The 24,000-nt window shown below is 51.3% G+C and overlaps 1 pseudogene; it reads right to left on the bottom strand.

The window, feature by feature from the left end:
- Positions 1-6,958: 6,958 nt before the first annotated feature.
- Positions 6,959-24,000, bottom strand: part of LOC125913737 (hsc70-interacting protein-like) — a 28,546-nt pseudogene continuing 11,504 nt past the window's right edge.

Below are 24,000 nucleotides of genomic sequence, written 5' to 3'. Positions count from 1 at the left end.
AGGGGCCCGGGTGCAGAAGGGACCATTCTTGGCTACCCTGGACTGGGAACCCATGGGATCTCAGCTGGGAAAGAAGGTGAGGGAGGCTTGGAGAATTTTCCAGATCTCAGATATGGTGGGGGGTGGGGGGTGGGGGGAGGATCTTTCCTGCCCTCAGGGCTGGGGAATCAAAACCCCAGCCCAGAGGGAGACCTCTCCTTTCTAATCCCAACAAATTCGGACAACCTCCCCAGCCCCCCTTGCCAAAGTCTGCTGGGAGTGGGAGGAACAGCATGAGAAACACCCTCCCGGGTTGGCGGGGTCAGTCCCAGCCAAGTGGGCAGAGCACTGAGCCTGGAGCCGTGGGCCTCTGAACCTCAGTTTCCTCATCTGCGGAATGGAGATTTTAATGCTGGCTACCTTATGAGGGTGTTTCGAGGACTAAATGAGATAATAAATGCTTAGTGCAACAGCTAACACTCTGTGCTTGATAAATACAAGGGACTGATTGAAAGCAAGCGTCTGTGTATTTGAAGGTGGAGGTCCTGTCTTTGGGGAGGTCTTCCCCACCAGACTTGAAACATAGTAAGGAATGAGGGAGGGAAGGGGAAAGTTCTAGGTAGTTTCTCTGGTAAATGATTGGTAAAGGACCCTGCCTGGCCCCATGTCCCTCCCAGGGTGGGCCCCCATGGGCCTGCATGCCCAGGAGAGCCGGGTGGGTGGGTGAGAACAGCATGGCCGGGCTGACCAGAGGCCTGGAAACCACTCAGGCCTTTCCAGGAATCGTCAGGTTAGAACTAGGGGCGTGGGGCTGGCTGACACAGCCTGGGAAGAGAGCGGGACGTGGGCGTGAGGTTACGCAAGCCTCCATCCGTCTCCTTTAGGAACAAGCCTCTCTCCTGTCTTCCCTTCAAGAACTGTTGTCCAGACCTTTCCTCAATCTCCCTGCCTGGCCCCGCACTCCCTGCCCCCAACCCCCCACCTCTGGAAGCCATCCCTGGCCTTCATCTTCCCACGTCTCTTGACCAGGGCCGGGTGGGCTCATTGGATCTTCTTGCCTTGCCGGGCGGGGGCCGGGGTTCCCAGGGGCTGCTCAGCCCCGTCAGCCCCAGCTCGTCGATGCCCACGGAGGACGTGGTGGCCACCAGCATCGGGAAGAGCCAGTATCGCCCCTGGGCCCACAAAAAGTGGGTTCAGTGGTGGCCCCAAGGATGGATCTTCCCAGAACCTCAGAATGTGACCTTATTTGGGGTTGGGGTCTTTGCAGACGCCATCAAGGTAAGGCTCTCAGGATGAGCTCGTCCAGGATGAGGGAGGGTCTTAACTCCGGCAGCGGGTGTCCTCGTAAGAGGAAAGGAGCACAAGGACACTGGAGAGGGGACGTGACGTGTCTGGAAGCCGAGGGCTCCGGGATTGCTGGCCGCCGCCAGGAGCTGGGCAAGGTGCCGGGGACAGATTCTCCCTCAGAGCCTCCAGAAGGAACCGACCCCGCAGACGCCTTGCTTCGGGGCTTGCCGGGGAACGAGGCGCGGCCCTGTGCGGGGCTGGCCCCCTTGATGGTTGCTCACGCGGGCGCCCCGGTCCACAGCTGGGCTCTCAGCTGCAGGAACTGACTTTGTGGGCAAGCAAAGCCGCCGCGTCACGGGCCGAGCGTGCCCCGCCACCACCGATTCGTACGTTGAAACCGTAACCCCGCGCACCTCAGAAGGTAACCAAATTAGGAGACCAAGTCTTTAAAAAGGTGATTCAGTTCTTTACAACCCAGCACGACTGGTGTCCTTATAACAAGGGGAAATTTGGACTCAGATGCACACGCGCGCACACACACACACACACGGAGGAAACACATTTGGGCTTTGTCAGCCACGGGGCACGTGGTCCTTTGTCAGGACAGCCCCGGGAGACTGAGCCCCCCCCCCCCCCCCACCCCCGCTGCACACACACACACACACACACACGCGCGGCCTCAAGGGCACACGCCCTCCTGCACGCTCACACATCCCCTCACACGATCAGCACACACACACACGCACACACACACACACACACACGTGCTACAAGAGGCCTTGTCGTTGTCACAGTGGCCCCAGCACCTAGTCATTTAACACCCCACTGGCCTCCGCTGCTTTCATGGAAGCCAACGTTTGGTTTTTCTTTTGCCGAGAGCTTCTCACTCAATTTCTCTCGGTCTCACTTTTCATTCTGACTGGGAAGGGTTTTTTTTTTTTTGTTGTTTTTTTTTTCAATCTCTCTCTCTTGTGGTTTTGGCTGGGCCAGTGGCTGCAGCTCTGTCCCCCCACCTCCGGGCTAGCTCTTGCCTCTCCCAAGTGTCTGTCCACTGGGGGGTGGGGGGGACGTGCCCTGCTTGTCAGTCCCCTCCCCCGCCAGCTGCCCAGCCCTTTGCAAAATGGAAGGTAGAGGGGAAGGACGTGTGAGGGTGACACGCGAGGTCGCCGCGGGGGCTGGGGTGGAGGCCGGACCCCAAAGGCACGAATGTGTCATTCAGCCTCCTCTACTGGGAGTTTCTGTGAGCAGTTCGAGCAGTGTTTGGGCACAGAGAATAGTGACGTGATAGCTAGAGCCCCTTCAGGGACTTGGGGTCACCAGCTGATCACACAGCTTTCCTGGGGATGCTGACACCTGCTTGCCCCAGATTCTTGCCCCTCCCCCAGCCACCACGCTTGGGGTTCTCCAAGCCGGGCCTCCACCCGCTTCCTTCAGACCGTCTTCAAGTTCAATTCTGCCTCTGCTAACGGAGGAACTCTGGGCGAGGCCCTCCATGCCCTCATTAACTCAGAGTTGTGAAGTATGAAAAGTTCTAGAACAGTCCGTGGGAGAAAGCAGCCTCTTCCTGCTTCCAGACGCTTCAGACCCCAAATCCTATGACTCCCCTCTTCCTTTTCAGATTATTTGGATTTGGGGAGAGGGGCCACGGAGAGATGTGGTTCATCACTGGAATAGCAGAAAATTGTACTTTTTCTTCCTTCTGATGGGATATTGGATAATTCACCCCTCAACTCAGTTTTATATCCATGAACTGGCTATTGTAATGCCTACCTTGTGGGACACAGGGAAGAATAAACGAGCTCGTGAGGCCCTGCGCCCCAATGTGACCATATTTGAAGATAGGGCCTCTGGGGACGTACGGTTAAGTGAGGTCATAAGAGCCCCGGTCCTATAGTGGGCCTTGAAAGGACAATGGGGGGTACACAACCAGGAGCAAGGTCAAGTGAGGACACTGAGAAGGTGACTGTCTGCAGGCCAAGGAGAGAGACCTCAGGAAAACCAAACATGCTGACACAGCGACCTTGGGCTTCTAGCCCCTAAGGCTGGAACTAGGCTTCTGCTGTGTGAGCCCCCAGTCTGTGGTATTCTGTTACAGCAGTGATAGCAAGCTAACGTAGAGGCTATTTTTTTAAGTGTTTTTTTTTTGTTGTTGTTTATTTATTTTGAGAGAGAGAGAGAGAGAGAGAATGCAGGGGAGGGGCAGAGAGAGAGGGAGAGGGAGAATCCCAAGCAGGCCCTGAGCTATCAGCACAGAGATCGATGCAGGGCTCGATCCCGTAAACAGCGAGATCATGACCTGAGCTGAAATCCAGAGCCGACACTCAACCGACTGAGCCACCCAGGTGCCCTTAACATAGGGGCTATTGTTGGGATCACTGGGATGCACAAAGAAACTGGTCAGTAAATGGGAGGCAGTGTCTTCGGTGGGAGGTAATTCTCCCTGCTGTTTCTACAGATCTCATGGCGGCTTTTGTCCTGGACAGTCCGTTTGCACAGCCCACAGCCGAGGGACCTAGTGACTGTCTCCCTGTGGGTCAGAGAACAAGTTCATTTACCCTCTAGAATGGTAGGGTAGGGTCTGCCACCGCCCCCCTCCCCCTCCAGTCCCCAGTGGAGATCTGCTTCCATTGCCGGGTAATAAAAATAATGTCATCTTGGGGCAAAGGATGAATCTTATGAGATCGGGGGGTCTCCTAACCTGTGACCCAGACAACTGTATGCTCAGCATTCAGCTGGGCCAGCGCCACGCATCACCCTGCAGGACTGGAGGGCAAGGGGACCCGTTCAAACACCATTTAAATCCCTTTGGGCTCCTTGAATGCCACGGAAGGGCGGCAAGCCCAACTAATTGTTTGACATTTGTTATCACTAACTCAGGATGGCTGTGTTCATTAAATCAAATATTTATAGTTCCAAGCCCCGGGGGGGAAAAGCATTGAAGAAATTAGGCAAAATTCCCTGGCTCATTGAACTTGCCTTCCAACGGGGGTTCTGAGACTCTATGCACAAGTGCTCCTGTGTGCGTGCGCTGAACCCTTGGGGACCTCGGGGGGGCCTGCAGGGAGCATGGTGGCCTCATTTGTACTAGATGGCGGTGTATTTGCATGTTTAGAATAGATCCCTGTCTTTGTAGTAGTTAGGCAATGAATATTCTCGAGCTTCCTGTGTATCCAGCACTCCGTGAAGACTTATCAGCTCCTTTAATCTCTGCACAACCCTGTGAAGTGGGTGAGGCGGGCCTGGGAGGTTAACCAGCTTGCTCCGGGTGGCTCAGCTGTGGCAGAGACAGAGGCACGATTTGAACCCAGCTTTGTCTGACTTACTTTCCCCAAATTCTTGCTTGCTTGCTGCTTTTTTTTTTTTTGTTTGTTTTTTGTTTTTACAACACTGGGTGTGCCTCCAATTCCATTCTATTCATACAAGGCATTTCTTTTTCTTCTTTTTCGAAAAAGTTTGCGGCCCAGGTGCTCCGCGAGCCGTTCATTTCGCTGAGCCCCGGGGAAGGCGACGGGGATGCCGATGCAAGGAAAAGCTCGCCTTGGCGCCTGGGCTCTTGCAACGCTGAGCTCCCACACAGGGGCCCTGGGGGCTGAGCTCTGCCTGACCTGGTCATTTTGAAATCAGGGGCCCCTCCTGGGAAGGATGCAGGCTGGGGAGAGCTGCAAGGCAGGCTCAAAAATCAGGGCTCGAGATGACTCATCTGTGGCTATTTATTATCCATCTACATTTCTCGGTCTGATTGGGCTGCTCGAGGGCCAAGCCTCCTTTTTTCTGGGTGCTGAGTAAGCAACCCAGCGTCCTGCCCACTCTGGCCTCATCTGGAGCTCGCTCTTCTCGCCCTCGGCAACACTCGGGCCCCGTGGGGCCACGGGAAGTTCCCCCCAACTGCCCTCACCGAGGTCTTCCCAGCAGCGACCCCCCGGCCGGTTCCTGTCCTTTTTCCCCAGACGGCTCTTCCTTCTGTTCTCAGACTCTGTGTCACCACCTCAGGGAAGCCCTCTCTGACCACCACACCCACCCCCCCCCTCCCCCGCAGTCTGCTTACGTGGGCAAGATGGAGTCATTCATGTCAAGCAGGGGCCTCTGTCGAGCAATGACACAGGCAGAGCAATGACACAGGCAGGGAAGGGCATCGCAGCTATAAGATAGCGCCGGGACCGGCATCAGCTGGCACCCCAGAACTGGTGACAGCCAGAAGCCGAGGGCGTCTGCAAGAGCCCAAGAGCGATTGCGTCCCTTTCAAAAGGGGAGGATTTTTTTACCGGCAAACTGTCAGACTCTTCAGATGTGACCCCTCCGTGTCTGACCACTTCAAAAAGGCAGCTCCCGCCCAAGGCTCTGCCGGATGGCTCTCCGAACAGAACTGAGGTCCTTCCCTGCTCCGACGTGATAGGCAGCAGGTGTCGAGAGCCGACCCGGACGGGACGGACCGGGGCCTTTATCTCAGCTGCGCGCCTCGGACTGACTTCACGTTTGGCTCGTTGACTTCCTATGTCACGTGGTGAGATGTCATTGAGTTTGGAATCCTGAACCTGCTTTAGAACCATGTTAACTTTATCACTGAATAAAGCTGACATCCTGGAGAGACGCGACCCGTGTGGGCGCCTTCCGAGCATGCTCGTGACAGTCTGGCGTGGTCGGCAGGACTCCATGTCGCCGACTCATCGTGTGTTAGAAAATTTAGAAACATCGGAGTGCCCGGGTGGTTCAGTCGATGAAGCGTTGGCTCTTCCTCTCAGCTCAGGTCTTGATATCAGGGTCGTGGGTTCAAGCCCTGCGTGAAGCTCTGCCTACTTAAAACAAATTTTGAGGGGCACCTGGGTGGCTCAGTCAGCTAAGCTTCCACCTGACTCGGTTTTGGCTCGGATCATGACCTCACGGTTCCGTGAGTTCGAGCCCCATGTCGGACTCTGTGCTGGCAGCACGGAGCCTGCTTGGGGTTCTCTCTCTCTTCCTCTCCCTCTGCTCCTCCGCCACTCTCGCTGTCTCTGTCTTTCTCAAAATAAATAAATAACTTAAAATAATGAAATCTTTAAAAAAAGGAATAACTGGAGGAAAATTATATACCGGTGGGGTCTCATATTACAGATTAGAGACTTGCTATACATTCTTGTGCCCCTACTTACTTTGCACTTAAATGTTATAGGACAAGTCAAATACATGCACGCTCACTCACATTATCAATTAGGATACGAAAATGCATCGCCGATCTCGTTTCCTGCTACCGACACTGCTCAGTGAAATATTCCTTATAATTGCCAATATTCTCTTGATTTCCCCAGTTTCCTTTATAACTGCCAATATTTTTTTGACTGAGCCCCCGGGGCTCAATCTCATGATCCTGGGATCACGACCTGAGCCAAAATCAAGAGTCAGACGCTTAACTGACTGAGCCACCCAGGCGCCCCTGAAGATTTTATTTTTAAGTAATCTCTACACCCTACATGAGGCTCAAGTTTACAACCCCCAGGTCAAGAGTCGTATGCTCCACCAGCTAAGCCAGCTAGGTGCCCTGGTTTAAAAAGAGTTTAAAGGGTGTAATTCCTAATAGAACATTCTTTGATTGAACACCCTAATGACAAACCACTGTACCATTAACGTTTCGGTTGCGTGTGGGGGTAGAGGCGTAGGGATTATCTTGACGGCACCCCAGCTTTCCTCCTGAGAAGGTCAGAGCTACACTGGTTTGTAGTAATGCGACATCCATTAGATGCTTGAAGTCGCTTTTCCTTCAGGGAGGGCTTTATTTGCCAAGAAGGCGTTGTGCTTGATCTGCAAACTTGGCTGACAGCTTACTGATGAGATTCATAACCTTTGGGTTGCCGTGATATTTGACACGTTTGCTGGGTTCTGGGCCGTGTCCTGGAAGGCCACCATAACTTCTGGATCCTGCGTGGCTCCAAGAACAACTGGGTCACTGAGAATTTCACTGAGCCCAGGCATTCCTGCCATTCCAAGCTTGTCCGCTGCCACTCCTCTGGGAAAATTACCAGGGATTCCCCCGGGAAAGCCACAGGGGTAAGAGCCATCCTGAGCTCCTGATTGTCCTATGGCTTCTTCCTTCCCTCGGGCTCTCTCATGTTCTTCCTGAGCCTTCTTAACCCTTTCTATTCTCTCTTTGACTCCTAGTTCCTCATGTCTTTGCTCGTACTTTCTCCAACGTTCAGCAATTTTCTAGGCCCTCGATCGAACTTCTTTCAGTATTGAGCTAGCATTTTCGTCATGATCCAGTTTGCAAGCAAGGGCAAGGTCGTCTGCTGCTTCTTCCCAATGGCCCAGAAGTCTGGGCGCTTCCCCCCTCGCCACTCGTAAGGCTGAGCCGAATCAGGATTTGTTTCAATAGCCCCGTCACGGTCTCGGATGAGAGCTTTTGGCTTCTGTAATTTGATGAAGACACCGGCTCTCTTGGCATACAGCAGGGCCAAGGGAGGATTCAATTCGATGGCATCTGAACAAGTCAATGGCTTTCTGTAGTTCACCATCGCTTAGAGCATCAATGGCAGTCATTCCTTTTTTTTAGTCATTTACCCGATCCATCATTTCCTCAGTCATCTCTACAGCGTCATCTCCCGTTTCTTGAGGGGCATCAGTATCTGCTTCAATGACACCTTCGTTGTCAATTTCTACAACACTTTCTTCGCCTGATGGTTCGTGTGTCTTTCTGTTTCCTCTGCCTTCTTACTTTGCGATTTTTCTTCCTTGGTATTGTCTTCTGATTGAGTTTGATAAGGAGCAGGGGGGAGTCCCTCCTCCCCCTCCCCCTCCCCCTCCCCAATGCTCTCCACCAGCTCCCTCAGGAAGCTCATTTCCTCAGTGTGCAGAATGCTCGGATCCTGCTTACGCATTTTCACAAAGATCTAAAGCTCACTCACTGTGTGTGGGGGGGTCCGTGGTCCACAGGCTCCCCGTGGGGCAGTGGACCCTGCAGAGGTTGCCGCCAGATTCCAAGCACAGGTACCAGCTCAGCGTGACTGTGACCGTGTGGAAGGGGGCGGCTGCCGCGAGCTCTCCTGATGTTTTCTCTTGTTGCATGAACCAGATACTTCACCTATTGCCACAACGGAAATTGCCACGGTGGTAACAAGACCCCAAGCATCGCGCGGAAAATTAGCCAATCCTACCATCTTCTTAATTTTTTAAAGGTTACTTATTTTGTTTTCAATTGTTATTTATTTGTTTTTTAGAGCGAGCTAGCGGGAGAGGGAGCAGAAGGAGACAGAGAATCATATTCTTTTTTTAATGTGTATGATTTATTTATTTTGAGAGAGCACCAGCTGGGGAGGGGCAGAGAGAGGGGGACAGAGGATCTGAAGAAGGCTCTGCGCTGACGGGCTGACAGGCTGACAGCAGCGAGCCCGATGCGGGGCTCAAACCCACGAACTGCGAGATCATGACCTGAACTCAAGTCAGATGCTCAACCGACTGAGCCACCCAGGTGCCCAAGCTTGAGAGGATCTCAAGGAGTCTCCACACTCAGCTCGGATCCCGACATGGGGCTTAATCTCCCAAACTGGGAGATCATGACCTGAGCCGAAATTGAGAGTCGGACGCTTAACTGACTGAGCCACCCAGGCGCCCCACCATCTGCCTAATTAATGCAGCATTAAAAGAGCAAGGTTTTTCACATTAGCGGAGAAAGACACACCAAACAGCAGACCCGGCCATACCAGATCTCCCGGAATCTTCCGACAACGATCTAGATTTGGCACGTACAACGTGGGGGGGGGGGGGATGATCCAGAAATTGCCCTGCTCGTTGAAGCGGCCTGGGAAGATCTCTCAGATTTTTCAGAAGACACGTCAGATGTCGATGCCTGGCCACAACAGGTAAACGCCAACTAGTGAGTATCGAATTGTCAATGTCTCCAAGGGCTGATTCATCAGAGAGATAATGGAGGACACGATTCTAGGCTACAAACATACCCCACCCCGTACCACATTATTGGCAAAATTTGGTGGCCCCTCTTATGTACCATAACCATAACTATGATCAACATCCTGAGGAACTCAGAAGACAAAAATGATATGTTAGCTCCTGAATACAATAGAACATTCCCTACATCCCCAACACAGCTCACACCTGAACTCGGTTTTTCAAATCATGTCCCAACCACACCAGGGTTGCCTGAGCACATATCAGGCTGTATTTTATACAGTAACATCTTTTCAGAGCTAATTACATACGCACTTCATTCTACCAGAGCTCAGAAAGCAGCTTGAAGACACGGTAGCACAATTTTAGAACAAAACTTTTATTCTAGCTTACAAACTGCACACCTTGGGGCACCTGGGTGGTTCAGTCGGTTAAGTGTCTGACTTCAACTCAGGTCATGATCTCACAGTTTGTGGGTTCGAGCCCCACATCGGGCTCTGTGCCGACAGCCTCAAGCATGCTTCAGATTCTGTGTCTCCCTCTCTCTCTGCCCCTCCCCTATGTGTGCGCTGTCCCTCTCTTGCTCAAAAATAAACATTAAAAAAATGCTGCACACCTTTGTCGAGCCATATACAGAATTAACTACGCACTAGATGATTGTGGACAAAATACGATAAAATGTGAAAGACCAGAATTATGTGCTTTCAATGAAGACTTTTTTTTAATGTTTATTTTTGAGAGAGAGAGACGGAGCACGAGTGAGGGAGGGGCAGACCGAGAGGCAGACACAAAATCCGAAGCAGGCTCCGAGCTATCGGTACAAGAGCCCGATGTGGGGCTCGAACCCACGAACTGCAAGACCATGACCTGAGCTGAAGTCGGATGCTTAACCCACTGAGCCACCCGAGCGGCCCAAGACCCGTGTATTATTGAGAGAGGATGTTGGAATTCTCACTGTATGAGAATGTTCCACTGGAAGCCACAGTAGATACATGGTGTTACCAACCCAACACCAAAAATCCTTAGGCCAAATATGTTTGAGTCTATTTTACTTAACCGTCTGGGAATTGTATACAAACCCATGCCACAGAGAGTTGAAATAATCTTCCAAAAGAAACAATGCAAGTTGTACTATATACAATCTGAACGTAAAATTTATGGCACAGAGTTAGGAACAACCACCCATGAAGGGTCCAACTGACCACCCATCAACATGATTGAGTTTAGAAAGCCTACAGTTCTGGTAGGATTAGGCAGCATCTCTAATTTAATTATCTCTGGAATTCAGGAAGCAAAAATTCAAATTACGAAGCAGGAATTATTTGCTTTGTAAAAACGTGTGAATCCCCTGCTTAATGCAGTAGGAAGTTTAGATTCCAAGATCTCAGCATTCTGAGAACTATATTCCCTTGTCTCAACTCTGCATGATTACCAAGCCTACCAACGGGAATTTAAAAAAAAATTAGAAATAAATTTTTTTAATGTTCATTCATTTTTGAAAGACACAGAGAGACAGAGCACAAGCAGGGGTGGGGCAGAGAGAGAGGAGGACACAGAATCTGAAGCAGGCTCCAGGCTCTGAGCTGTCAGCACAGAGCCCAAGGTGGGGCTCGAACTCACAAACCGCGAGATCATGACCCGAGCTGAAGTCGAACGCTCAACAGATTGAGCCACCCTGGCGCCCCACACCCCATTTTTTTTTAATGTTTATTTTTGAGAGAGAGAGAGACAGGCAGAGTGTGAGCAAGGGAGGGGCAGAGAGAGAGAGGGAGACACAGAATCCCAAGCAGGCTCCGGGCTCTGAGCCGTCAGCACAGAGTCCGACATGGGGCTCAAACCTGAGAACCGACATGGGGCTCGAACCCGAAAAACGTGAGATCATGACCTGAGCTGAAGCCGGACCCTTAACCCACTGAGCCACCCAGACGCCCCTATGTGTGCAGCATTTCAACAGGCCGCCTGCTTCCCATCCCCTAATGTTTCATCAACCTCTGCAGTCACTCCTTGGTACTTTCCTTGCCAGGGTCTGAAACTCTGATGTCAAACCTTTGCTCCCCTGGAGAAGGGGGATGGTACCAAGCAGCAAATAAGCATGATAAAGCAGGGGGGGTGGTGGGAGAAGAGGGCAGAAGACTGAGGTCTGGGGACTGTCCCTGCACTAACTTGCTGCCCGACTTTTCCTTAGGGACGGTGTAAATGGGTGGGGGAGGGGTTATCCCACGGTAGCGACTCATCGCCTTCCAGATCCCTCTCAGCACTCACACTCTGGGCTGCCTTCTTATGCAAATCAGTAGCTGGGGGCTGTGGGTGATGACTGTTGGGTTTTTGTCAGCCCAGAAGAGAGTCCCAGTCTCCAGCAGGGACCCCGTGAGTCTCCAGACCTAGCCGAGGCCTGAGTCGGGGTGGTGCCTCAGTTTCCCCAGATCGTGAGGCTTCGGCTCCTATTTGGAGGGAGAGAAGGCCCTGGGTGTGATGGCCGCCCCTTCCTCAGAGGTGTGGAGGGACTGGAGCTGGAAAACGCCAGGAGGATTTTCCGAATGAACTTCACGTGCTGATGGGCAGCTCTTGCCAGGAACAGGGTCCCTCCTGGCTAGGACTGTGGCCTGTTCCCATACCCTCTCCCCTGCCCCTGCCCCCCATCCCCCTGCTGTGAAGACAGCAGGACAATGGTGCCACGACTCTGTCCTGGGTTTTACTTTCAGAGCAGTGCCTGCTTTCCTCAGCCTGCATGCTGTACCCCTGGAGGGGTCCCCGGGAGGCAGGGCTGATGTCTGCCAGGCTCCCGGGGCCCCTGGCCTTGTGGTTCAGTCATCCAAAAGATATGCATTAAGCCAAGCCCTGGTCACATCAGTGGACAAGGCAGATGGTCCATGCTCCCATGAGCTCCCGTCCTGGGGGGGACAGTCAGGCTCCTGGCAAAGAGACAGTTTTAGATGGTGGTGTAAGACGTTCCTTGAAAGGAACCAACAGGGTGAGGTGACAGAGACTGGCACCAGCAACTTGGGGGAAGGCCTCTTTGAGGTGGTTTCATCTAAGCCAAAAACCTGAAGGATGAGAAGGGCAGCATTTAAACAATTTATCTTTTTAGGGATGCCCGGCTGTCTCAGTCCGTGGAGCATGGAACTCTTGATCTTGAGGTCTTGAGTTTGAGCTCCTCGTTGGCCATAGAGTTTACTTTACAAAATTTAGTTTGGGGGGCACCGGGGTGACTCAGTCTATTGAACATCTCACTCTTGATTTCGGTTCAGGTCATGATCCCAGGGTCGTGGGATCGAGCCCCGCATTGGGCTCTGTGCTAAGCATGGAGCCTGCTTGGGATTCCCGCCCCCCGTTTTCTCTCCCATCTTCTCCCCCCCCCCATACTCTCTGTCTCTAAAATAAAAAATAAAAATTCAAAAAAATTTATTTTTATAGCTTTACTGAGGTATAATTGGCATATAAACTTTAAGGTACACAATTTGGTGTTTTGGCGTATGTATGCATCCATACAACCACAACCAAGGTAATAAACATATTCATCACCCCACAAGTTTCTTTGGAGGGCCAGCATTTTGAAAAGTTGGGGAATAGGGTTTCAGGCAGCAGAACTGGCAAGTGCAAAGGCCCTGTGGCAGGGACAAGCTTGGGGGACCCAGGAGCAGAAAGGAGGCCAGTAGGGAACGTGATGGGGGATGAGGTGATGGTGGTGAGGGGCAGGAGCCCCACACGGGGGTCTTTTTGGTCTAGGTAAGAAGCTGAGTTCTGAATCTAAGTGCTTCCTCGACACCCTCTTGACTGGTGAGTAAGCAGCCACTTTATACTTGGCCATCAGCTCCTCTGGCCCTGTTCTCACCAAGGCTCTTCTGAGAAAGCAGCCATGTGGGTCTATGACACCTGTGAATGACTTAGTAAGTGTTTTCCCCCAGAAATGATTTATGTTTTACTGGGGCCTTCAATACCTCCACCCAAAGGAGTGAGTAATGATGGAATTTCAGGCTGATGGGCAGGCCTGTGGGAGGAGCCTTGATCAATCACTCTTCCGTCTCTAAGTTCTCAGCCTTCAGAAAAGTGAAGCTGGCTTCTTGAATATTCTGGTTGTAAGTCACAGATTTGAGGACAGGGTGCATTTGACTCCCTAAGTCCTCCAGACTTGGTCCTTGGGAGCCTCCCCCAGCTGGACTGCCAGAGGCAGAAGGGGAAGGAGGGGGGTTGACAGAAGCCGATCCTCATAGAGCAAGTTCCTTGACAACAGACAGCTCTGGGAGCTTGAGAGCAGACTGTAGGACCGACCACCAGGGAGTGAGGAGTACCCCTGGGGCTTCAGGACAACATGATTTTGGGGGGCCGGTTACAGCAAGGACAGCCACCACCCTAGAGAGGAACGAGGCTTACTCTAGAGTCACAGATTTGGGTTTGAATCATGACTCTAGAAACTTAGTAACTGGGTGGCTTGAGCAGATGATTTCTCTGAACATCCGATTTCTCATGGATTTTACAAAATCGTCCCTTAAAACAAAAATCATCACTTTGCAGGGCTACTGTCCAGGTACCTTGTAAGTACCTTTGATTCATTTATTCTGCATTTTTTTTTTTTTTTACCATACACCCATTTTGTGCCATGCATGGAACATGGTGGGCAAAATCCCTGCCCCCGGGGGTTACTTTTCCTCCTCGGAAGCCAGCAGTCCCTGGCCTTGATTTTTCCATCTGTAGGGTGGGGGCAGTGCTCCCTGGAGAGAAGTGAGGCTCATCCATGTAGGAAGGTCCCTGTAAGGAGTGGTGCCCTCTTTCCCGAAGAGCCACCTGGGGAACTCTTGTCCAGGCACACAGGATTGGGGACGTGCTCAAGGGTACACCCCCTCCTCACCTGTGCCTCTGACTGAGCTGCTGGTACCATCAGTTGCTTGTTTCTTTCTTGCACCCGAAGCCTCTAATTCCATGATTAATATCGGACTAGGCTTGGTTTCCTGAGAGTTGAAATGACTCACCCCCATTCACAACGGCCCTGCTGAGCATGAAGGTCTGGGGGAGACGGGGACTCCGTGAGGGGGGGGTGAGCTGAGGCCCCTGGGGTCATCCCTGCCACCTTCTCGGCCTTGGCCAAATCTCTTTCCCTCTCTGGTCTTACCTTCTTCCTCTGTCGCTCTGGAAGGTGGAAGGAAATATTGGAAACCGGGAAGAACAGTGGAAGCCCCTGCCAGGCTCCTGGTCCCAGGAGCTCAAGAGGGTTACAATCGTCTCCTGGGGTCTGGTTGGGGCCTCCTCACGGTTCTAGTCACAGGAACCTTTTTAGTCCTCGCTCAACCCTTTGCAGTGGATACGCTGTTCACATTATGCATGAAGAAATCGAGACTCAGAGAGGGTAACTTGCTGAAATCCGCATAGCTAGTAAGTGGCAGAGACAGGGCTGGACCAGTGCCTGGTCTTAGCGTCTCCGCCAGCCTAGAAGAGCAGGGCTGGAAGTATCCTGCAGGAGCCCCGCAGGCCTGGATGAGACCCAGGCCTCCTCTCCTTCATTCTCCCTGGAGCCTCAGACCAAGAGGACTTAAAGCAGACTGTCAGATACCAGCCCCCCATTAAAAATTTTTTTCTTTTTCTTTTTTTTTAATGTTTATTTATTTGTTTTTGAGAGAGAGAGAGAGAGAGAGAGAGCAAGGGAGGGACAGAGAGGGAGGGAGACAGAATCCCAAGCAGGCTCCGTGCCGTCAGCACAGAGCCTGATGTGGGGCTTGAACCCACGAAACATGAGATCATGACCTGAGCTGAAATGAAGAGTTGGATGCTGAACCTGTTGCATCCACACGGCTCCTGAAACAGAACACTACGGGCACCAGTGACAGTCACAACAAAGTTTATTACAATGAGAGGCAAGGCGGACCGATTGGGACCAACACTCTTGATAAGAGTGCGGCCCCGAACAGCCGGGGTACAGAGTGTTTATAACCGATCACATCGTTTTATCATCACCTGGGAACAGAACAAAGAAACAGTTTCCAGATGAGTTAGAAACAGTTGCCTAATGAGGTGTTTACTTTAGACTTTCTGCCTCTAAGTTGCAACCAGTGGATCTCCTTGACCCTGCCTCTGATACTCTTTTCTTTGAACTTTTGTTTCCTTAATTGGTGAAGCCTAATTTACAAGAGTATGAGGCGTAGGTTACCAGAGCAAAGCAAGGCTGTTATCTCTTAACCTTCAGTGTCAACACAAAGCTGTTATTTTTCAGGCTAAGCATTAGCCCTACACTACAATTTAACCCTTACAAACCAACTGAGCCACCCAGGTGCCCCTAAAAAAAATTTTTTTTAATGTTTATTTAGTTTTGAGAGAGAGAGCGAGAGACAGAGCATGAGCAGGGGAGGAGCAGAGAGAGAGACACACACATACAGAATCGGAAGCAGGCTCCAGGCTCTGAGCTGTCAGCACAGAGCCTCACGTGGGGCTCGAACCCACGAGCTGTGAGATCATGACCTGAGCCAATGTCGATGCTTAACCGACTGAGACACTGCGCCCCCAGTCCCCCATTTTACAGATGAAGGCACTGAGGCCTGGAGATGGGTAGTTGTACAGCTAGATGCAGATCTGGGCTCGAACCTGGGCTCCTTACCCTCCTTTCAGTCTTCCCGCCCCTACAGCTGCCACCTATTAGGCGGGAGCCTAGACTGAGCCCGCAGCTGGGCACGGAGGCCCGAGGAAGTGCCCCACAGCAGCTGTGTGACTAGCAGGCTGGCCTGTGCTGAGGCACAGGGGGTGGTCGCCCATGTAGCATCACCTGAGAGGCCAGGGAGGACCTCTGACCCCAAGGCTCTCGCCTGCGGGCACCCGGAACCCCGTCTGAGTCACTCCTAGCTGGAACGGTGAATGCCATGGGAAACTCATCCCTGGGGAAGGGGAACCCCGGACTGTGAGCATTTCGTCTCTGGTCCCAAATGGAGAGGTCTGAGGCCGCAGCAGGGGCCTGGATACCCAGTGGGGGTGGGGCAGAAGGCAGCGAAGCTCTTTACATGTCAGAGCTTTCTGCGTCCACTCTTTTATTCAGGGTTCATTGCAGCCCTCAGAAGGCTGCCTGGCAGCTTTATTTATTTTTTATTAAAAAAAAAGTGTATTTATTTATTTTTGAGAGAGAGGCAGAGCACAAGCAAGGGAGGGGCAGAGAGAGAGAGGGAGACACAGAACTTGAAGCAGGCTCCAGGCTCTGAGCTGTCAGCACAGAACCCCGACGTGGGGCTCGAACTCATGAAGAGTGAGATCATGACCTGAGCTGATCAACCGATGGAGCCACCCCTGCGTCCCTGCTTGGCGGTTTTATTTTTTTTTTTATTTTATTTTTTATTATTTTTTTTTCAACGTTTTTTTAATTTATTTTTGGGACAGAGAGAGACAGAGCATGAACGGGGGAGGGGCAGAGAGAGAGGGAGACACAGAATCGGAAACAGGCTCCAGGCTCCGAGCCATCAGCCCAGAGCCTGACGCGGGGCTCGAACTCACGGACCGCGAGATCGTGACCTGGCTGAAGTCGGACGCTCAACCGACTGCGCCACCCAGGCGCCCCATGCTTGGCGGTTTTAAAACCCACATCTGGCAGAGAAGGCCACATGCCGCCGGTGGGCCCCGTCCACCTCCTGGTATTCACACGCCTGTGCAGTCCCCACCCACAATGGGGAGAGCCAGCTTGAGTCACCAGTAACATAGTGCGGAAATGACGAAACATGGCTTCTGAGGCCAGATCATCGTCTACGACCATACCACCCTGAACGTGCCCGATCTCGTCTGAGGCCAGATCATCAAAGTCATTGTGGCTTCCATCTTGTTCTTTGGGGATCACTTGCTCTGGAGGAAGCCAGCTGCCATGTTGTAAGGGTACTCAAGCTGCCTCGAGACTGATGCCTCCCGCCCACAGCCATGTGAGTGGCTGATTTTGGAAGCAGGTCCTCTAGTCTCAGCCAAGCCTTCAGATGCCTGCAGCCCCCCGGGGACATCTTGACTGCAACCTCCTGAGAGACCCCCCGAGCCAGGATTACCCTGTGCAGTACCCCCTGGATTGCTGACCCACAGAAACAGTGTGATATAATGTTTATTGTCAATTTAAGCTGCCAAATTTTGAGATACACAGCAACAGATAACTAATACACTCAGAGAAAAGAAAATGTCTTGTGCCATGGCTAGCCCCAGGACTCCTATAGCCGTGATCTTCCTCCTGGGAAAAGCAAGGGTGACAGGGACCTAGAAGGAAAAAAGAAGGCGGCTGAGGCCTGAAAGTCAGACACGGTTGGAGCCAAATCCCAGCTCTACCACTCTCAAGCTGTGTGACCTCAGGCAAGTTACTTAACTACTCTGAGCCTCGGTTTGTTCATCTGTGAAGTGGGGACAGCAATACTGACTTGAAATCTCGTTGCCAGGATCAAATATGTAGCCAAGGGCCTGGGTCACCTGCTTGGGGGGGTGTACTCCTGGAACTCATCCAGGCAGCTGGGAACCCCTAGTGTTTGTTCCTTGCCAACTTGAAGGAGTGAACTTCCTGCCCCCAGCCCTCTGTGGCCACTCCTCACCACCTTCTGAGAAGCCCGAGCTGAGTGACCAGGATCCACCTAGTGTCCTGGGCCTCGAGGCAGGGAGACCTCTGAGGCTTTGATTTGGAGGCGGCCGGACTCGCAGGGCCTGCCCGATAAGCTCCCTAATAGTCCCACTTGCATTAAGGCTCCAGAGAAAGGTACTCAGAAAAGCACCTGGGCTAATCAGAGCGGAAGGGTCCGGGCTTTCCTCTTCCGGTTTGCGGCCTCCTACCTGCCGGCTGCTGCCTGTGGCAGAAAGAATCCCTTTATCTGCCGAGGGTATTTTGGGGCCATTTGGGGCTGGGGTTCCCAGCTGTCGGGGAAGTCCCTGACTTTCCTGAGCCTTGTGTCTTACTTGTATCTCTTCGGCGACACAGGCTGCCTGTTCCCTTCCGAAGGCTTCCTGCTGTGCCCACCTTGTGTCCCCCTCGTCCGAGACGAGATGGTGCGGGCAGGCACTGCTCACCTTCCCGCCCCCTGCAGGCCTGGGGTTGGCTTCCACGGCTCACTCTGGGCATGTGTGGCAGCCCCTGCGATGCCACAGCAGCGCCTGCCTGCTGCACCTTGCATGGGGCCCAGGGACTTCCCCTCCTGTTCTTCAAAGCACTTTCACACTTGCGAGGGGGTTCGTGAACCGCCTGGAACCTGCACAAGGTGCCCACTCGGCCCCGTCCAGTGCCTGCCCTTTATAGTCCCCTAGGCCGCCAGTTTCCTGGGCCGCTGCAATTTCTACAGTAGAGGCCGGACTTCCCCGGGCTCCAGCTCGTCCCCTGGCCCCAGAACGTGCCCTTCTCCCTGCTGGCCAGCTGTGGGCTCCCAGCCCTGTGCCGGGCACCGTCTCGGGCTCCCGAGGCATCCCGGTTCTCCAGGAGCCCACAGTTTCCTGGGGCAGATGGATCCACGAACCAGTCATTACAGTCATGACGCAGTAAGACCAGTTCTAGAATTGACGTACAAAAAAACAACAGAAACCGCCTTTCTGACTGGGAAGATGGCTGGGGGGGGGGGGGGGGGGGGGGGGAGGGACAGTGCCAGGAAAGTGACAACGAGGAGGTGGCCCTGGAGCAGGCTCTGAAGGTACACGGGAGGCTGAAGGTACACGGGAGGACCTTCCCTGTCCCGAGGGAAGGACCAGGATGGGCAAAGGCATGAAAGAGGCGGGGGAAGCTGGAGGGGAAGACAGGACGCTAAGACTGGGCCTTGGTACCAAGGGCCCTGAGTGCCCCCGGCTTGGAGGAACCGGAGCCTGGTGGATTCACTGTGCCGTGCCTCGGTTTCCCACCTGCACAATGGGTATGCCATCTTCCTCGTGGGATTTTCCAGAGGATTGGAGGAAGCAACGCCTGAAAAATCCTGGCCCCAAGTCAGCACTCGAAGGCAGCTGTTGTTATTGTCATCAAGTAAATTACATGAGTTTTCGTGTAATGAGAGCCCCCGCCCCCACCCCCACCGCAGGTCTGCGAGGCTTCTATGCAGAGGACACGTGGGGAGCTGTCCCTTAGGAAGCCCATGAGGGGAATGCCAGCGAGGGGACGCAGGCTTCCAGAGCACCATTATTATGATCATTTTTAATGGATGTGTAGTATTCTAGTAAGCTGGTGTACCATAATCTTCTTAACCCTTAACCCCTGATGTTGTGATTCTTAGGGTATTTCCAAAATGTATAAATAACATTTTAGGAAACATTGTTGTGTTTATAGTTTCCTTTTTTCTTCTTTCCAGTTGAACTATTACCTTGGTTTTTCTTTATGGGGGTGAAATGACTGAGCCACAAGTTGTAAACATTTTTTTTTTTTTTTTTTTGCGGGGGGGTGGGGGGAGGTTGGGGGGGGGGTGGGGGTTGAAGGGGGGCTTTTGCTAAGAATTGCTACATTGCTTTCTGACCAGGGTTGTTAACATTTACCAGCAGAGCATGAACGCATATTCCAGTTTTACCACAACTTTGGGGTTGGATTTTACCAAAGTTGCTTTTATAAAGAAAAGCAAAAAAACCAAAAAAAACCCTGATGATTTAATGAGTCGAAGACGACATCAAAGGTTGCTTTAATTTGTGTGTCTTCGCTTGCTAGAAAAGTGGAATTTTTAAAGCGTGTAATTAATGTTCATTGTATTTCCCCTGTGTCCACTGTTTTGATGTTGTTGTTTGGTTATGCATATGTGTTTTATTCAGAGAAGCTCTTCTATAGTAGAAAGCCCTGACCTGAGGTGTCCTGAGTGACTCCTGCCCCTGTCTGGCTCTGTAAACATCATGGGTGGTCACTTCCACTATTACTCACTTGTTTTTTTTAAACACTCTTTTAAAAAATTTTTAAAAAGTGTTTATTTATTTTTGACAGGGAGAGAGACAGAGTGTGAGCGGGGGAGGGACAGAGAGAGAGGGAGACCCAGAATCCAGAGCAGGCTCCAGGCTCGGAGCGGTCAGCACAGAGCCCGATGTGGGGCTTGAACTCACGAATCCCAAGATCAAGTCGGACGCCCAGATGAAGACGGACGCTTAACCGACTGAGCCACCCAGGCATCCCATAACAGACTCTCTTTTCTTTTTTTGTTCTATTTATCTTAAAAGAGAGAGAGAGCGTGTGTGCACACAACTGGGGAAAAGGCAGAGAGAGAGGGGAGAGAGAATCCCAAGCAGGCTCTGTGCCGATGTGGGACTCAAACCCGAGACTCATGAGATCAGGAGCCGAAATCAAGTCGGACGCTTAACTGACCGAACCACCCAGACAACACTTATAATCACTCACTTAAGTATTTAAATTGTTTAATGCAGTCCCAGCTCAAACATCCCAGGGCACTGGGCCCGGGCACCCAAAGGAGAGCCCGGAAAGGGGTCTCCCCGGGGTGGGTGCCCACTGCAGAAAGTTTCTCCAAGTAGAATCCAGGAGCACGAGGACAGTAGGGTGTGGCAGGAAGGGCAGCTGTGGAGTCCTGGTGGGAAACTGCTGGTGGGCCAGGAGATGAAGACGTTTCTGTAAGATGGGGGGGGCCTTATACTTTGCAGGACAGAATGAGGTACAGATCCTGAGGGTCATTGGGCCATTCTGGGCTCAGCGAGAACAACTGGCCATCTTTAATCACAGCACCTAGGACTGGCTGCCTGTTTCTTGGTTTCCAGGTCTGGGAAAAGATTACGAAGACAAGCAAATGAGTCCCTGACCAGCAGCCTCCCTGGAGGATATGCAGTATATGTTTATGGAATGTACAATGAAAGGAGTAGAGAAGCCGTGGGTTGGAGAAGCACGGGAAGGGAAAATTACCCTCTGCAAATGAGAACTTAATCGGAACGAGGCTTGTATATCTTCTTTCTCTTAGGTAAGAGTTCTAGCCTCTTCCTCTAGGCAGACAACTTTCAGGGGGGCAGGGAAATATTTGTGGATTGATAACCAAACGCTCTGTTCTCTGTCCACCAGTCCCTTCAACAGTCAGTCCATCCACCTATCCAATCATCTGCCCTCGTGTGTGCCCATCCATCCACTCACCCACCCACACACCTGTCCATCCGTCCACCCAGCCACCCAGCCATCCAGCCAACCACCTATCCACCCATTGACCAACTCACCCACCCACCCATCCATTCATCTGCGGATTCATTTTTCAGCGTATATTTCTTCATGGATGTTGGCTGTCTCTGCAGTCTTCTGACTCCAGCTGCCCCTTTGAAAAGAATCCCCAGGACAAGAGAGAAGGTCTGGGTTGATCTGTGTCAGAAGCAGGAACCTACTCAGGTCTGGCCCTTTCTTGGGGTGGGGGTGGGGTGGGACTTTTGCGCCTGGGACCTCCCAATCTCCTGAGTCCCCCACCTCCAGAAGCAGGGGGTGGTGGGCAGGGTGTGTGGGGGGTGATGTGGGAAACAAAGGCGGAAGGAAATGGTAGATAAAATAAAATTTCCTTCTAACCTGCAGCCAAGGTGCTGCTCTGTCTTCCCAGCAAGGCAAACTTGGTCCACATGCCAATACCCATTGTAGTCTAGAATGTGATGGGGGAGCAGGAGAGGGCAGAGCCTTTATGGCAGGCAGTGATCATAGCGATTTTGCTTCAGGGCTACCTTGAGTTGCTTTGATGTCAGGAACCTCTGACATATCCTGTGTGTGGGACACCACCCGGGACTCAGGGGAGGATTTTCTTGATAATGGGCCCTGTCTACTTTTCTAGGATCATGGGGGCATCTTCAGTCCCAAGGACTCTCCCTTGACATGCCTTTTAACCCACTGGAAACAATTCAGATTGCAAAGATTGAAGAAAGGACTGACCTCCTCTAACACTGCCTGGCTTCAGTAGGGGTCAACCAGTTAGACCTCTCCTGCAGAAAACTGGGCAAATGGATGGAAGTACCAGGCCTTCATGGCTGTAAATCAGGACCTGGACCTAAGGGCCTCTTGCAGAATGGTTTGGCCACTAATCAGGCCAACAAACCTCCTGCTCTATTGGATGATAATAGTCTAAATAGGTCTCCTCCAAATAAATCCATATAATAATAAATGGAAACACAGGCCATCCTTAATGAAGACGATACTGCCCCTCTCTCCCACTGTTCCTCCTCCTAATAGATGTGGGGGCTTCTCCCTCATATATTTCCTGGGCTCATGGTTATAATCAGAGTCAACTGTCTCTGGTAAGTCTCCCTTCGACAGGGACTTTACGTAATATTCCCAAGTAGCTGCTGAAACTCCCTTTGTTTTGGGGAAGTTCCCCATTCTCCTGCCCCATGTGGACTGCATATTTCCACTTTGGTGGGAAAATCATGGTGTCTGCTCCTCTGTCTGAGCTGGCAAAGTTTAGAACCAGGAACCCTCTTTCTCTGCCCTTTGGTGGCACCCTGCCTCTTCTGCCTCCTCCTGTTTCTGCACCCCTGTGGGTGCGGCCTGCATAAGTGGTTCCCACAGAGTCCTCTGTGGTGCCTCCTCAGGTACCATCGGCTCCTCGTCCTGCCCTTGTTGTCGAGGAGTGAGGAGCACCCAACCAGAACTTGCTCTGCCCCCTTCAGATTTCCCCACTAGTGTCCCAGGTAAAACACTGACAGTGGGGAGCAAATTGACTTTTAAGTGGACACAGGTGGAACATATTCAGCACTTAAGCTAATTTAAGTTTGTTGGTTTAATTAAAATAGGCATGTATTTAGAGTTATCAGCATTCAATATGAGAATGTATTCTACCTAGATTTACTGAAGGTCGAATAAGCTAGTGGTCTCTGTTGCAATTTGTTAGCAAAAAGTTGACTTAAAATGATGGTTAATTCTGTGTCAAAGTTTTCACGGGTAATTGTTAAGATAGCTTTCAAAGTCTTTGGTAACTGGAAACTTCAAAGCTTTGCATGATAAATGGGATTCAATCCATTGGACATCTAGGTCTTTTCCAAATAGGCTGGGGCACTGAAGCATTGATTTCTGAACATAGGTGTGTGTTTTTGGTTTCTTCTTATTGCAGAGAAGCTAAGGATACTTGGGTCTGATGGTAAACATTTTTTTAAGCTTATTTATTTATTTTGATAGATAGAAGGTGGGGGAAGGGGCAGAAAAAGAGAGGGAGAGAGAGAATCCCAAGCAGGCTCTGCACTGTCAGCACAGAGTCAGACTCAGGGCTTGATCTCTTGAACCGTGAGATCATGACCTGAGTTGAAATCAAGAGTTGGACGCCCAATGGACTGGGCCACCCAGTTGCCCCAGTAAACCTTTGTGCCTAAGTGTGTTCATAAATTTGCCATCTAAAGAATTCTGGTGTAACAAACCATTCATAATGGGTTACTGCTTAGTTTTCACTGGAGACTAAAGTTTGCAAGCGTTAAAAGTGCTGCTAATTGTAATTAGATGGAAATTAAGGAAGCAACTCCAAATTAAAAAAAAAAAAAGGATTTTTCTCTTTTGTCTTCCTGGAAAACTAATTTCTATGCTCTTTCTTTATCAGGTCTTTGATTACTTAAAGTTTAAACCTCTCAACATAAAAGGAGCTCAGTGGGGTTTTTTTTGTTTTAACGTTTATTTACTTATTTTGAGAGAGACAGAGAGAAGCAGAGGCAGAAAGACAGGAGAGAATCCCAGGCAGGCTCCACAATGTCCGTGCAGAACCCCTCTTGGGGTTCAAACTCACAAACCATGAGATCATGACCTGAGCTGAAATCAAGAGTCAGAAGCTTAACCAAGTCACCCAGGCACCCCAGAGCTAAGTTTTCCTAGTAAGTATATAATCCTACATATTTGCTTTTGGAATTTTTTATTGTCACTTTGGTTAAATAAATAATTAAGTTTTGTAATGATCTCTAATCCTCTAATCCACTTTAGGAACTGCTTTATAGCTTTCTAAGTTTTTTTTTTTTAATTTTTAATGTTTATTTATTTTT

Source organism: Panthera uncia (genome assembly GCF_023721935.1).
Source record: "Panthera uncia isolate 11264 chromosome C1 unlocalized genomic scaffold, Puncia_PCG_1.0 HiC_scaffold_4, whole genome shotgun sequence".
Taxonomy (NCBI): Eukaryota; Metazoa; Chordata; class Mammalia; order Carnivora; family Felidae; genus Panthera; species Panthera uncia.
The sequence above is the reverse complement of the archived record's forward strand: the minus strand, read 5'-3'. Positions and strand labels throughout refer to the sequence as shown.